We start from the raw sequence: 6,000 nt of genomic DNA on the forward strand, positions 1-6,000 counted from the left end.
CCCCTCTGTTCCTCTTCCATGCCCAGCATCCCCACTGGGACATTCCCCATACATTGTCCTCCCAGTAGTCATCTTCTGACCATCATTCCTTATGTTCTGCACCCAGATCCATTTCAGGCACCTCACCTTCTGCCTTTCCATTATGCAGCTCCCTTGTTTTAAACCTCACATTCCTCTTCTCATCCATGACCCATACAATTTGCTTTCCACAGTCCCCTTCATTTGCTTTCTTCTGTCACCCACACTGAGCCCCTACATCCTGCACTGCCCCCTTCTGAAGTTTGCTCTCCCTTCATCCACTACTTCTGTTTCTGCTTTAAAAGCTTTTAGTCTCTAACCCCTCCTCCTTGTGAGTTGTTCTCTCATTACCTGTGTCTGGATGTTCTTTGTTTGATAGGCATAGATCAAGGTCATTCCAGATTCTTCAAACAAGATACTGGCCAGGCTGATGTGTGTAATCATAACAGTCCTGCTCTTGCCCCCTAATGAGTCCTACAAGGATGCGAGTTGATGTGGCAAGTACAGACACAACAGGGACTTGCTGCTCGGTGGCTGTGTATCCCTGTGATTCATCATGATTCTGGTGGAGAATCCCAATTAGGAGTGAAGGAAGTGCTGGTAAAAGACCATTCATTAAAGTCCTCTCTCCATCAACAGCAAAATCAATAAGTAATTAACTGTCTACAAAAGAAGAAGTTTTGTAATTGCCACAAACGTGCTGGCAGCTTCTCAGCCCTGCTCGCAACAGAAGCCGGCCTTGTTCTCCATTCCTTCTCCTCCTCTAGCAAACACATCCGTCATGCAGTGGTAGCTCAGCTTCGAGGCTTGAGGCAAGGTTCATAAATGAGGTTGTAAACTATCCATACAAGAACCAGTGTTGCAAAGAGCGTGCCTGCAGCCTAAGGAAGAGACAACTGGTGACGGCACGTAGTCACGCTCAGTCTTTCTTCCTCCTGCCCCAACAACATCCAAATTTATTGCCCAATTTCAGCTAAATCTCATAGAAAGAATGAAATGTTTAAAGACAGTCAGTCAATTTAAATAGGAAAAAAAAATCACTGGTCACTTGTGAGCTTAGGGACTTACAACCCAAATCTATAGGATGTCCTTAGCCCTTACCTATAGGTCCTTACCCTTACCCAGAGGTGATGCCTCGAATCCAGCCTCTACAAAGCAGGTGTAATGGGAGGTGGAGAGCCTCAGTCTTCCCACTAAAATGCAGGATCAACTCAACCCTCTTTGCAGATCTAAGGAGCCAGTGCAAGTCTCACACTAACCCCTCATTTCTTGCCCTACAGACCCTTGTCGAAATCCCCTCTCCAGATTTGTTGTCAGCCCTTTTAGGCACTTGGAGCTGCTCTAACATCTCCCTGGAGCCTTCTCTCTCAAGGTTGAACAAGCCCAACTCCCTCAGCCTGTCTCCATAGTCTGCAAGTCCTCTCACCTTCAGCACTGTCACCTTCTAAGTGGGTGATGTGTTGCCTCTGGGATGGGCAGTTCTATTCAGTTGCCAAAAGCATTCATCTAAGCAGGAGCAAACAATTCTATTGCTAAGTCTTTTGGTTAAATAAAGGGAAGGATTTTACCTGGGTTGTTCTATGATCAAAAACCATGTTAAATACCAATGTTTTTCTCAGGATCTGTTAGTTTGCAAGGCGTTATCTGGATCTTCACTTGGATCCGTCAAGACCACCCTCTGTTTTGAGATACAGTCAAAAGGACTATCATGTCCGGGTTTGATTAACAGCCTGGCACTACCACCATCACATCTCTTTGCCAGAGGAATGTTGCGTTACAGCTTTGCATGGAGCACACACACACACACACAATTCTGAGGCCAACAGGGTTATTTTGCAACCAGTGTCACAATTTCTGCAATTTGGAGAAGAGTTGCTGCTGCAAAATGCTTTGAAGGTCTGTTGTGTAGTGAAACAGTCACTGGCATTGGGTAATAGTGGTGGTTGCAGAGATGTGACACTCAACCAACCCCTATGCCAACAGCAGGGGACAGGACCTCTTACCTCAATTTTCAGCCAGCATTCAGACAGAGGAGGCATTCAAGAAAATATTTAAGTCCCTCAGGATCAAGTGTCCAAAGTCATCTTCCAAAGCTTTTCCTGCACAAGGACTGACAGAAACATCTGCATTGCTCATGGGCAGATTCCATTTCTGGCTTTTATTAAGGAAAAAACTAAGGTGGGAAAGTCATTTCAGCAGGTTACAGAACTGGTTCTGATTCTTTGCAGTCCCTTAGGATCTATTTTAGTACATAATTGTCACAGTATGTAATTACTGTGGAGAATGATATTCTTTCTCTGTTGAAATGGCTCAGAAGAAGATGCTCAAGCCTCTCAAGGGAAGGCACAGGGAACCCTGTACCTCCTACTCCTCGAGCAGATTTCAGTCTCTCAGGTACACAGCTCATTGGATAAGCAATTAGAGTATGGCTCAACCACCACTTGACCTCCAGAATAACTGCACTGGTGTGCCAGGGATGGCAGAGAGGTGAGTACCTAGGACTAGGAACAGCCATGGGTATTCAGGAAATGTTAAGAATTGGGTTGCTCTTTTGCATTTCCTTCTAAACTCCAAGTCTCTTAAATGAGTATCTCCTTAAAACCTGAAGCAACGGAGGAACAAACTCCGAAGGGAATTCTTGGCTTTATCTTCAGCAGAGGCATTTGCTTGCAAAAGACAGGCTGACACGTAATCATGTGCACATGTGAGTGTGACAGCCAAGTGCAGGGCTTGGAGAATGAGGTCAGCATGTTTCCTTTCGAGATTTGCTCTAAAACATTTTCAGGCTCCTTTGCCTGAGTCCTTATAACATCCAAATTTAGCTTGCAGTGTATCCATGGATCCAAAAGAGTCCTTCTCTTCCAGTCTGGGGCTAACGTCTTGTCTGAGGCGTGATGGTCAAGTACACATCTTCTGCTATTGCATGGAAGCATTAAAATGCAACAAGACACTAACAGAGTCAGTTTTGAGTTAGGATTAATAAGCAGATAGAAGCTGTTCTAAATGAGTTTGGGTGGGAGTAAAAATAGCAGGAAACGTGGATATAAATCATAATACACCAAGAAATCCAAGTACTTCAACTGCCCAGTCAATTAATCTGCTTTTGTAATTACACTTATTTGCATCATTAAGAGAAATACATTCTCATAGATAGAAGTTACTCAGACTAACGTAATGCATGTTCTCTTCTCAGCTTTCCATTAGAGAAAATAGATCCCAGGGCAGATGATGCAAGCCTGAATAAGTGGCATAAAAATAAAGCTGATATTCGGGTGAGGTTAATGGCTGCCTTAAAGCAAAGAAAAGGGGGGGGAGATGGGAGGAATGTTTCATCAGTAAGGTGCTGAACACAAATTGCATTTGTGAGATAATCCATAAAGAGAAGAGATTCATGCTCTCTTTGCTTCTGAGGGCTGCGATCATTTGACTGTTGTGTGGAGACAAGATGTATTACAGAATTAGTGTGCATTCAGATAGGGTTCAGGGGAAGAGCAGATGAGGCATGATAGAAAATAATGGGATTTGCACTGGAAAAGAAGGTAAATAACAAAGGCACAATAAAAATGTGCAAATAGATGTAACAATATTGGAAGCTAAGTAGGGAGCTCCTGCAATCCCTGCCTCTTAAAAAGAGGAGCAAGAGGTGAAAGATGCAGAACTGGAGCAAAGAAGTACCATTAGCACAGGAAGCTCCATCCAGCTGTGTCCCAGTCAGGACAGGAGTTCTGCAGGGTCTGAAAGCAAGAGTTGGCATGTGAATGAGAAGAACCAAAGTCTTGTGGTACCCTGGCTGGTACCTGGCAGTGTCCCCTGTCCCCATCGTGGGGACTCTCCAGCCCACAGTTCACCTAGCAAAAAGGGCAGCTCCCTCCTCCTCTTCTGCTTCATTGATGGGATGGATGCAAAGGTCCACCCTCACACACAGCACATACACATACACACACATGGTTTATGTGTGCTGAGGCTGCCCAGACTTACCTGCAACAGGGCTCAGCACCAGCAATAGCTACAGCTTCTCACTGCATCTCTTCCATTAATTCATCTTAAAATCATGGAATCAACTAGGCTGGAAAGACCTTTAAGCTCATCAAATCCAACCATTACTCCAGGACTGCCAAGTTCACCACTAAACCATGTTACTAAGGGCCTCATCTACAGGATTTATCAACACATCCAGGGATGGTGACTCCAGCACTGCCCTGGGCAGCCTGTTCCAATGCCTGAGCACCCTTTTGGTGAAGAAATGCTTCCCAAGATCCAGTCTAAACCTTCCCTGGTGCAGCTTGAGGCCATTTGTTACTTGGGGAAACAGACTGATGCTCACCACACTACAACCTCCTGTCAGGCAGTTGTAGAGAGCAGTCCCCCCTGAGCCTTCTCTTCTCCAGACTAAACAACCCTAGCTCCCTCAGCTGTTCCTCATCAGGTTTGTGCTCCAGGCTTAGGGCTTAGAGAGTTTAAGGAAGTTTATGAAGTCCTAACCAGTTAATTCTCCCAGGATTTGCACTTTTATCTGGATAAATCCTTCTTCCTTCTTCCCGTTTCCATCTCTAACGCAGCAGGACACCAACTCATTGACAGAGACAGCAGCAGAATGAACTCAGCTGTATCATTGCTGCTGCCAGCAGGAACCTTCAGAGGTCTGGGACTGTGCTACCAACAGCCATAGAGCTGAACATGCTTATAGATTCCCTCAGTGTTCCCAAAACACTGATTAAAGTTACCCGTGACAAAGAAAGGGAATTGCATTTCACTAAGTACCCCTTTTGTTTAAGCCCAGGTAGTGCTATTATGAGCCTGTTCAACCAGATCAGAGCAAGTTGGCCCTGATCTGTGCAGGTCCTGCGGGGTTCCTTGGAAACTGGAATTCATCTAAGGACCAGAGTGATTATAAAGCAGCAATTAAGTGCCAGTGCCTTGTGCCACAACTCAATCAGTCAGAAACACAGTGCCCGGCTTTGAAACATGGACAATTTGACACGAAGAATTAAAACACACTGGCTCTATTCATCAGTATTAACAAGAGCAGATGTATTTCTGTCCAGTCTGTTTAGGCTATAGGTGAATCAATAGAGACAATGCAGCACCAGGGATCAGCTATGGGGTTAACTGTGGCCCTGACTCACTTTGCAGCTGTGGATGAGCTGCACTATCCCAAAGCTGTGTGCCTGGTGAAGGGTCTGTTCAAAATCCCACCTAAAAGCTGTCCTTGGGGTCTAGGCTAATAACAGAGATTGGAAAAAATCTATTTTCCCCTTCATAAAATACAGCAGCATCCCCTTAGCAGCTCCTGACAGGAGAGGTGATGCTGATGGAACACTGCATAATGCACAGAAATGATGCCCCATCAGGAGGGTGTGCAATTATTGAAAGAGACTTGTTCTACAGCCCCACCAGGCGCAAGCAACTGGTTTCTATAGGAACCGGATTTATTTTCACAATAACAAGCTCCATGCCAATTTAACAAGGGTTTCACAAACAGCTCCCAGTCCCAAGCACTGCAAGCAGAGCTTTTTCAGCAGTTCCATTAACAGTGAAGGAACATCTCCTCACTGTGAACATTCCCAAGTACATGGAGACCTCCTTGGCTTTGGGTAGCTTTTAATAGACCCAGGAATGTAACAAATAGCTTCACTTTATCATCTCCCTAAACATGGCTGAGTGACACTCTTATGAGCATCTCATTCCCATGGGATGAACTCATCTCTTAGAAGCATTTAAAGATATCATCTTGCACAGCATAATCCCACATCCTGCAGGAGGAACAGGGATACTGCAAGTCTCCCCTTAGACAGCCTTACCCTCCAGAACAACCCCATTCATCACTGTATTGGGAACCCCAGCCACTGAGGGTATGAAAACAAACCCAAATAAGCAGCAGGTGGAGGCAGGTCACATCAAGTACTAAGGCTTTTCCCTGCATTAGAGAGGAATGCAAGGTATTCTAGGTATTATTGACTTTATTTTAAAGCAATTCCACTT

Source organism: Melopsittacus undulatus, chromosome 8 (genome assembly GCF_012275295.1).
Source record: "Melopsittacus undulatus isolate bMelUnd1 chromosome 8, bMelUnd1.mat.Z, whole genome shotgun sequence".
Classification (NCBI taxonomy): Eukaryota; Metazoa; Chordata; class Aves; order Psittaciformes; family Psittaculidae; genus Melopsittacus; species Melopsittacus undulatus.